Source organism: Narcine bancroftii, chromosome 11 (assembly GCF_036971445.1).
Source record: "Narcine bancroftii isolate sNarBan1 chromosome 11, sNarBan1.hap1, whole genome shotgun sequence".
NCBI classification, from domain to species: Eukaryota; Metazoa; Chordata; class Chondrichthyes; order Torpediniformes; family Narcinidae; genus Narcine; species Narcine bancroftii.
Window position 1 is genome coordinate 39,899,759 of NC_091479.1, and position 10,671 is coordinate 39,910,429.

Genomic DNA, 10,671 nt, shown 5'->3' on the forward strand with positions numbered 1-10,671 from the left:
AACCCCTGACACTCCTAATCTTCTTCCATAAGTTCGAGGGCACGCAATTCCCTCTTGTATCGGGGGCATTCCCTCTTAAAGTGTCCTTCCTCATTGCAGTAATAGCACTTAACGAACCTCCGGGGTCTTCCCTCTCTTGGATATTTTGGATTGTTTAGAGGAAGGTTTTGTTTTCTTTCCCCTCTGGATTCAGCATTCATCTGTCGGATAGTCTGTACCATAACCTTTGTCGCCTTCTTTTGATCTTCTTCTTCTCTCTGCACATATACTTTTTGTGCCTTTTTTAACAGTTCACTTAGGGGTTTTTCACTCCAGTCCTCCTCCTTTTCTAGTTTCTTTCTAATGTCTTGCCATGATTTGGAAACAAATTCAATTCGAATAAGCTGTTCACCCATTGGTGTACTAGGGTCCACACCAGCATACTGTTGGACATTCTTTCTCACCCTCTCCAAAAAATCAGTAGGGGACTCGTCTTTCCCCTGGTGGTTCCCAAATGCCTTGGTAAAATTGTGACCCTTTGGCACAGCCTCCCGTATCCCTTTAATTGTCCACTCTCTATATTGTCTCATACTTGCCAATCCCTCGGGTGTTCGTTTGTCCCACCTGGGTTCATTTAAGGGATATTTTTGTTCATGGGGTCTAGGGTCCCCAGGTTGTTCATATTCCCACATGAGGAGGGCAGCCCGTCGAATCATCTGCCTCTCCTGGGGTGAAAATAATGTTCCCATTATTGCCTGCATCTCTTCCCACGTATATGTGTTTGGTCCCAAGAATTGGTCAAGCTGTTCAGCCAGTCCTATAGGATCTTCCAATAACTTTTTCATTTCTTTCTTAAATCCCCGCACCTCTGTACTAGTTAGGGGAACATTCACATATCCCGTTCCCCCTCCCGGTCCTCCCATAGGAACTTCTCTCAGGGGATTTAGGTTTATTGAAAACTTTGATGGTCCTGGACCAGTCTGGGATCTTGTCCAGGGTCGGTTTACCGGTGGAAGTTTAGGGTCCGACTCCCTTAATTCATCCTTTTTATCCCGGCCCCCTTCGGGGCAATCAGATTCATCACCTTTCCCCTCCGGTAATAAGCTTTCCTCGGGCGCAGTAGGCACCGGGGGAATATAAGGAGGGGGAAGGTTGTCCAGAGGTTCCCATTTCTTTTCTCCTGCCACTCTCAATTTAAAACATTCTGTTAAGGATCCTGGCCAGGGAACCCAACAAAATGCATATGCTGACTCTTCTTGATTCACCTTTGGTCTCGAATTTACATATATGTTTAATGCTTGTCTAACCCAATCCTCATCAGATCCAAATTTCGGCCACCAGACCGAGGAACCTTTAATAGGTTGTTTTGACCAAAGGAGACAATATTGGACCATCTTTTTCTTGTTTTTGTCCCGATATCTATTACTATCCCAATTTTCAAACATTCTCCCCAAAGGGCTGTCAAGGGGTACTCCCAGGAATTGTCCTGAATTTTCAGACGAGCCCTTAGATTTTGATCCTCCCATTTTCCCACCTAGATCTGTTTATCGTTGCTGAGGACCCTCTCACTCTGGACCCTACTCCCTTCCTCTCAGACGCCTCGTCGGAGGTGCTGTCCCTCCTTCGGTTACCGCTGAGGTTTTCCTGGGGTTGACCCCTCTCTTCTCGGCACTTCGTCGGAGGTGCTGTCCCTCCTTCGGTTACCGCCGAGGTTTCCCTGGGGTCTATCCTAGAGTCCCGCGACAGGGTTCTCACACAACGACAAAAGATCTATACTTAATCTATTCCGTTAGGTTTTTATCCAAACAGGTGTATCCCGTTACACCTGTTACCCAATCCCCACACCACAATCGTAAGTCGTCACTTACCGGTGTCTTCCCGGGGATTGAACCGTCACCCTTCTCCTCTCCGTCTTGTCGTGTCACCCTGTCCGGATACCACTCGCTCAAGCCGCCCGAAGCGACGAGCAAGGGACTAGGAGCCGCTGAACTCAGCGGGGTGCACCGCCTCCGATGTCCCTCTTCTCGCCTCCCCTCACGGCCGGAGTGTGGATCCCGGACGAGCCCCCATTTGTCAGAAATAAAACTTCTCACACATGAGTCTCTTTAAAACTGATGACACGACAAGCTTTATTTACAAGTCTGCAGAGTTGGACTCAACTGGTTTCTCACCAGTTAAGCCCCGATACATACAGTGCATTGATTTTTATACCTTTATTATTTGCCCTTCCCCTTCTTATTAATACTGTTTTAATTGGTTAGTATTACAAAAACATTCTAAGTATAACTGCATTATTAATTATCACGTTCGTTACGTACGCTGTGAACTCTACATTCACTGAATTCTGTTTCTCACACTTCTTATCAATCCTTTGTCTCCTGCATGTCTCTCACTATGACCATGAAAAGATAGGTTTAAAAAAACATATTCAGCAGCTCCTTCTGTCCTTGACTGCTAGTAAACTCTCTGTCCATTCTGGCTTCCCTGTTTCTGATTAATCATCACATTTTAACTTAAGTCTTTTTAACCTAAATTCTCTATATCACATGTTTGATTCCATCCGTTGTTCCTGTTGTAGCATCACATTCTTCATAAAGTTAGATGTTATTATTTTAAAAGTTGTGTCTCTTGAACAATAATGCTCCAATCCTACTGATCCTGACGTACCATGTGTTTAAAATGTAATGTTTCTCAGTTACCTGTCCGAATGGCTTAAAAATATAGGGACTTTGGTGTTAAAAATACAGGGTAAAGATTTCACCAATCCTTTTGAATTTATGATCTCTGGGATTTCTGGACATGTTTTCTATTTAGGTTGGTGTATCATGCAGACCTGTTTGGTTGCAGCAAGTAAGAAGTTATCGCCTTGTAGCATCTGCTGTGGCAGCGCTACCAAATAAAGAGACATCCACCCAAGGTGAGAGTAAACCAAAGACTGGCTTTACTGTTTTAAATTCCCCACATGTGCTCGCTGGCCCACCCACTTCTGGTGACGTACTCCCTGACTTCCCGATTTACGTCATTGTGTCATGGCGTCACTCACCAGCTGTCTGCCTCTACGTGGAAGTGGAGGGCTCCTCAGCCCATACATGGTGCTAGGAGTGGGCTCCTTCTCGTCAGTGAAGGGGAGTCCGTGCCATCTTGGACTATCCGAGTGTGGCAGTGATTTGGCCTCTTATTGCTCACCTGGTCACTTGGCATGCTACAATCTCAGTGTTTATAAGCGGGAAATTCTTTCAATGTTTCATTCAACTTTATTACAGAATTCTTCCTAGATTATCTGTGTACCATTGAAGGTTATGGGTTTTCTTGAACAGGGATCATGATTTTACTCATAATTTGGTGAGCCAATGGATGGGACATTTTTTGCTCATGCCCCATGGGAATCGAAATAAAAATGTAGTGACAAAATTAGGAAGGTTTGTTGACCCTTCTTTTTAAGCAGGATGTCATGATGATGTTCATCTTGCATATGATTTGTCAGTTCTTAATGGCAGCTGCCATATTGGCATTGCAAGGAGAGATGGGAAATGGGTCAGGTCCTTGATGGTCCCAGTAATGCAATGTGGAAAGATGTCATGGGGCTGAATGTGGTTTAGGGAGGGAGAGGGTAGAGTATTAATTTTTAAGAAACGTATGTTGCCAGCCACCTATCAATATTTGTTATCAAATAGAAACTCCTGCTGGTAGAACCCATTTCCTACTTTGAACATTCCCAATGTCATTATCTAAGCAGATATTGTTCAATCTCACTTCTCCTTCTTCCAAGTTATCTGGATGCAAGCAATTCTTCTGCTGTGCACAGAATTAAACGTTTCTAAATTTCACCAGGTTTTGGTGCTCGAAAGGTAAATGTTTCCTGCTCAGGAAGGTTCTTGTAGGGTTTTTAGAGATTTGTTGTTCCAGGATTTCCACAACTGAGGTACCTTCATTAGTCACCTCAATGTCTGGCTGAGGAAACTTGCCCCATCAGGATTTTCCAGATGGTAACTTCTTTTTGCAAGCTATTACATAGTTCCATTCCTCTTATTCCAAACAACAGGAGTTCCTTCTTCTGCTCAAGCTGTTGTTAGATAAACAAAACCCACGTGTGACTTTCCTCTAAGCACCCTGCAGAAAAGTACTTGTAGCCATCCTGGCTCCATTTCCAAACAATGGTCATTCATTTTATGACATCAGTTCGACTAACACCAACTTGTGAATGTGAATAACTTTCTCCAGAGATCTTCAATATTTCTTCAGTCTTTCAAATAAAATGTTTTATAATATATGTGTGTGTATGTATGTAACCTACTCTAAATCTTACCAAAATCCCAAATATTACCAAATTCTCCAAATATATTTATCCATTAAAATATCACGTAAGGTGCATTTAAGAGACTCTAAGACAGGTTTACATGGGTGAAAGAAAAACAGGGTTGTAGCGGACGCAATGCCACCGTCAGTTCACAGACTTACCTGACACGTCGCAGGCTAACAGTGCTGGGCACCAAAGTACAGTGAGTGGATCAGATGAAGCCCCTCCCTAAAGGCACGGGGCACAAATGGCTGGTAGCTTTAACCTGCTGGTCCTCTGGACCAGGTGTTCACTAATGTTCTCATTGAGAGGCAGGGAATAAAAGGTCTGTATGTCTGCAATAAACCAGTCTTGAGTTGACTACCTTTGTATGTGTTTTCCTTTATTTAGTAGCATCTACCGCAATAGCTGCTACAGGGTTTTTTTTTTTGTTAGAAATATCAAGATCAACAAAACATCGTGGGTCAAAGGGCTTGTACCGTGCCGTAATATCTGTTATTTCTGTTATTGCTTGATTTGAATATCTGTTGTAAGCTCTGTGAGACTTCAATAATGTAGCAAATTTGGGCAGCAACATTGCAGTCAGAAATTTGTATCTCCTGGTTGACTTGAGTTTTTTACCTTTTCACACAATGCTTTATAGTTCTGGTCAGTAAGAAAATAAATATTGTGCATGTTGAATATGTCATTATGTCTGAAAGTAACACTGGAAAAGAGTCATTAACACCAAGGTAAATAGCACCCTGTAGTGGGTGGTGCAGTTTCCTGATGGGCACAAGTTATCCCTCAGTGGCTACAGTGATGTGAAACTGTGGGTAAATTATTTTGATTTATACATGGCAAAATTGGCTGTTGTTTGTTCCAATTTCAGGAAGATGAGATTGCAAAGAGGGTAAGGATAGAAAATAGTTGGGGAACAAAACTGGGGCTTGCATTTGATGGTGTGAAAGTCAAAATGGAAACTCAGAATAAGGCTAATCTGATTAAGCAAGCCACTGGCTCTTATACTTCCACCAGAAGTGAATTGAATTTTGAGGCATTTACGGTGGGTAATTTCAAAGTCTGTTGATTGTAAGAATAAATTAAGAGCCCTTTTGCCCCTGGCTGTGCTGAAAGATTGTTTTGTTTATTAACTAAATCTTTCTGAGAGGGAGAATAGACTGAAGCTGCTTTCCTCCTCGTTGTTGATGAATCTTGCAGTAGGATCTTTCAACTAATTACAGACTCCTAATTCCTCCCCCTCCTCGGTCATTTTCTCCTGCAATCTACATCATTTACCACCATCGAGGGATTCTCATGCAGGGTAAAGTTTCACAATCACCTCCTCCAACCATGTCTGTTCTCTCTGTGGCAGGAAACCCAATGCAGAGTAAATGACAGATTGGCTGAGCACCTCCAATTTGATCACAATGGCCATCTTGGCTCATGGTCACAAGCTGTTTTAAGTTCCATTCCATTCCCACACTGACCTTTGTCTTCTGCCTCCTCCATTGTCAGGGTGAGATCAAATCCAGAGGAACCATCTCTTATTGCATTTGTGACTCGATAGTATGCATATGGAATTTTCCAAAATCATGTAACCTGTCCACCACCTCCCCCCTCCACAGGTTTCACTCTCTCTCCTGCTGATTCACCGAGTTCCCCTCGTATTCTCCCTTCCAAACCGATAACTTTTAAATGTGGGCAGAGAAATGGCAGATGGAGTTTAATCTGGACAAGTGTCTTGCTCTTTGAGAGGACTTGTCATACTGTTGCATAGAGGGATCTTGGGGTACAAGCGTGAGCTCCTTGAAAGTGGCAACACAAGTGTAGGGTGTTAAAGAAAGTATTCTTCATTGAGCAGGGCATTAAGTATTAAATGTGATTAGGCCACATTTTGAGTATTTTCTGCTATTCTAGTTGCTGCATGACAAAAGGAATTCATCTGGGGTTTGCTTGGGATAGAGCATTGGGTCTGAGGAGAAGTTGGACAAATTTGGATACTTTTCTTTGGAGCATTGGAGGGTGAGAGATGACCTGGTTGAAATTTATCCAATTGTAGTCCTGGAGAAGACAGATTTCTTCTTTCCCGGCCCCCGTGGGAGATGTAAAAATACTACGATCCCTATATTGAACATGAGAGGGGAAAAGGAGACAAGTGAGGCAGGGTTTTGCACAATGCGGTGGGGGTCTGGCCCACATGGCCAGGATAGTGGTGAAATCACCACGATTTAAGAGGCATGTGGTTGGGCACATGAACAAAAGGGAATGGGTGATGTGTATGGACCATGTGCTGACAGATGGGATTAATTTCAATGAGCATCATGGTCACCACAGACATTGTTCACCAAATGGCCTATTCCTGGGCTGCTCTGTTGGGTGATGATTCATCTCTTTTCAAGGATTGTTGCCAATGGGCAGTAAACTTTTCACAGAGGTCTATCTCCAATGAATATATTTAGAACATTTCCATGAGTTAATTCCCTGTAGAAACAGCAGTTTATCATTCAAGCTGTGTAGCCACAGCAATAATGCAAAGTTTGAAGGCCATCATTACTGAATCCATTTTAATCAGCCTTCACCTTGTACAATGTTCAGTTGAGAGAAGAAAATCAAAATGCAACTTTTAACCTCTAGGAAAGATGAGTAATCCTCTGTACCACAGAATTATTGCTGAAAAAATATTTGGAAAATTTTGTGAATTCAGCTTCCAAAGAGGGGATGAAGAGGAACCACAACAAGATTTAAAAAAATTAAACGCAGAACATTTATTAGAAGATGTTCATCGCAATAAACATGTTCAGGTTCAGTAATGATCGATTCTGGAATGGCATGTGGCAGTAATAAAAGGAATGCAGGATAGATATATTCGAAGGAAAAATAAATTAATGATTTGGATTGTGATTTAAATGGTTTTGTGGCCAAATTTGCGGAGGTCACCAAGATAGGGGACAGAGTAGGAAGTGGAGAAACCGTAAAGTTGCAGAAGGATATAAACAGATTAGGAAACTGGGCAAAATGATGGCAGATGAGATTTAACACCAAGAAATTTACTGTTGTACATTTTGGCAGTGGAAATAAACAGGAAGCATACTATTTGGATGGGATGAAAATTCAGACCTTGGATGTGCAAAGGGACCTGGGTGTCCTTGTGCAAGGAAGCCTAAAAGTTAATAACCAGGTGAAATTGTTCATGAAGAAAGCGAATGCTATGTTGGCATTCATTTCAAGAGGAATGGTGTACAAGAGTAAAGAGGTGTTGATGAGGCTCTATGGGGCACTGGTGAGACCTCATTTCAAGTACTGTGTGCAGTTTTGGGCCCCCTATGTGAGAAAGGATGTGATGTTGTTGGAGAGGGTGCAGAGGAGAATGACTAGGATGATTCCCAAAATGCAAAGGATAACGTACAAGGAGTGTTTGACAGCTTTTGGGTTGTATTCATTGAAGTACAGGAAATTAAAGAAGAAATCTCATGGAGGGATTTTGTGTATTGAAAGGTTTAGATAGGGTGGATGCGGGTAAGATGGTTCCCTTGGTGGGTGAATCGAGGACAAGAAAATTAGAGGTTATCCTATAAAACAGAGATTAGGAAGAACTTGTTTCGCCAGAGGGTCGTGGATCTGTGGAACCGCGGTCACATACAGTAGTGGAAGCCAGATCACTGAGTATTAAATCAAGAAATAGTTTTGTTTCAGTTTACGGAGCAGATTCGATGTTCCTTTGTCCTCATTTGGGAGAGATTATCGAAGGCAACTGAGAAAAATGGAACAATTCTAGGCAGTTGTTAGAATAGGTTATTAGTTTGGCATCTCTATGTAAAACTCCAAAACTATCTGTCACTTTGGAGCGGTGCCTGTCCCTCCAACTCCTGAGGAACATAGATTTGCTAATATGTCATGTGTTCATTCAGCTACAAATGATTCTCTTATTCAAATATGCCCAGAGGTCACTTGCATTTCATTTCAGCTTCACATCGTTTTGGGTGGGTTTTCAGTTGTAAATGTGGCCAGTTCCACTTTGGGAGAGAATTTCTTGTCACATTTTTCAGTGATGTATTTGTCAAAATGCCGTTGTGTGGACTGCAGCTCTTGAATGCAAGTGAGCTACATTTATTGTCCTTCCAATGCCATCTGCTGCCTGACAAGCCTTTAACCTGGTTCCTGCCCTTTCCAAGCCTTCCTCAAGTCTTTTCCTCGCCTCGTGTCCCCATCATAATGGTGTGCAGACATGCAATAAGCCACCATATAAAGGCAGGGTCTATGAGACGCAGGCTTGTAATACCCCGGATTATCTTAAAATCTCAAAATTGGAATGGCAAGAATTGTGCCTAGCCCACAGATCTGACAGCTGCTGGGCTTCACGATTGTATGTGGTTCTGAACAAACTAGAGATTGGCAGCCTTGCAGAGATGATCGTCCCCTGAACAATTCCACCATGCCTGACTGATACAATATTCCAAATTGACAAGACTTCTCAGCAAACCTCCATGGCAAATCTGCATTTGCCAAAATAGATCTAGAACGTGCTTACTATTATATTCCATTTGAGTCTTTGGATGTCACAAAGACAGCAGTGATGCTCCCGTTCGGCATGTTTGTGTTTCTGAGAAAACCATTCGGTCTATGGAATGCAGCTCAGAAATTCCAGTGGTTCATGGACCACGAACTCACTGTCCATGGGTTTGTTTGGTGCTTGTGTTGATTGAGGAGATCTGGTTGTAAGTGTGGATGAAGCGGAGCACAAGAGCCACCCTATCTCATTGTTTCTAACGCTTGAGGAATGTGGTCCCGTGATCAATCCCAGGAAAGTGTTTCTGGTGTTTCTGATCTTGTATTTTTGGGAGCTAGAGTTATGCCACATGGTATTTTGCCTGATGAATTGAAAGTGCGTGAAATTTGAGAATTTCCTCCCTCTGTTACGTTTGGCCAGTTGTGATGGTTTTGAGATATGAGGGATTTTTATTGCTGTTTCCTGGTGAATGCCACTACACCTCTTGCTGTACGACTCAAAGGATCTGATCTCTGCTTCAAAAAGACATTATCTTTGGGAGACCATCCTGTTTATGCTTTCCATGATGTGAACACTGTTCTGACAAATGTTACTAAGGTTGTACATCAAATGCCCAAGATCTTGCTCTCTTACCACAGATGCATCTGTCAGTGCTGTGGGAGCAGTGTTCGAACAACGAGTCTGTGGGCAATTGGAACCTCCGGTGTTTTTTTTCAGCCAAGCGGTCACCGGCTCAGGCAAAGTATAGTACATTTGGGCAAGAACTCTGAGCTATCTATCTCGCAGTGAAACATTTCAGTTTTTTTTTTAATTTATAGTTTTGTATACAGTACAATATAATACCAGAATCGTATCCAAATGATACATTGATCAAAATAGAATAACAAATAAATGGTTGTACTGTCCATAAAAGTGAGAAGAGAAGTATAATGAAAAAAAAAACAGATCTAGGTTCAAAGCTCCTGTGATAACTATTTCCTCCCAAAAGGAAAGGCAGGCCATTAAAAAAATATTAGAATTAAACCAACATGATAAGGTTCAACCATTAAGATTAATGAAAAGTGGTGGTGGGGTGGAGAAGTAAATACATTAGATATCCAAACCCATATCTAAATATGGTTTCCATATTTTGAATAATGTATCATACCCAGTTAATATTATACGTCACCTTTGCTAAGGGAATACAATTTTGCATTTCCCCACAATCAATTTTAAGATGGGATTCAGATTTCCATGGAATTGCTATACATCTCCTGGCCACTGTCAATGCAACTTATAAAAATAATTAATTGTTCTTTGAGAAATTGAATTAGGCTTCCAAATCATATACATTTCCCAAAAGTAAATGCTCAGGTGTTGATGGTAAACATTATTATAATTTGTTCCAAAAACTTGCCCACATCTTTCCAAAATGATGTCACCTTGAGACATGACCAGAGAGAATGTATAAACGTACCAATTTCTGTGCCACATCTAAGACATAAATTTGAAAAAATTGCAATAAATTAATTGATATAGCATTAAATATAATTGATGAATAAATTTGTAATTAACTAATCTATTAAAATCATTAATTACTGTCTCAACAAATGTCAGACAAGCAAAAAGGGTCAATTTCAGTTCCCAAATGCAATTCCCATCTTTCTTTTGATTTATTCAAGTCTGGGTTTGGAGATTCCTCTTGAAATAGTAGATACAATTTTGAAATAAATTTATTTGTAATTCGCTCATGAATCTAAATTTCCAATTCAATATTTCAGCTTTTTATTGGAAGGTCATTCTTACACAATTTGTACAGACCACCAGCCTCTTCTGCATACTGAAAGTAGAAGCACACATCTCTATTTGCGCAGAGAGATTTGGCACTTGGAGTTCATCCTACAATTTTCATCGGACACACAGCATA

General features: G+C 41.5%; 1 long non-coding RNA gene across 1 annotated transcript in view; it reads right to left on the bottom strand.

The window, feature by feature from the left end:
- LOC138745734 (uncharacterized) overlaps positions 1–2,196 on the bottom strand; it is a 50,548-nt gene extending 48,352 nt beyond the window's left edge. The window contains exon 1 of the long non-coding RNA XR_011346458.1: positions 1,848–2,196. This is a non-coding gene — a long non-coding RNA (uncharacterized lncRNA). The remainder of the gene's footprint in view (positions 1–1,847) is intronic.
- Positions 2,197–10,671: the final 8,475 nt, after the last annotated feature.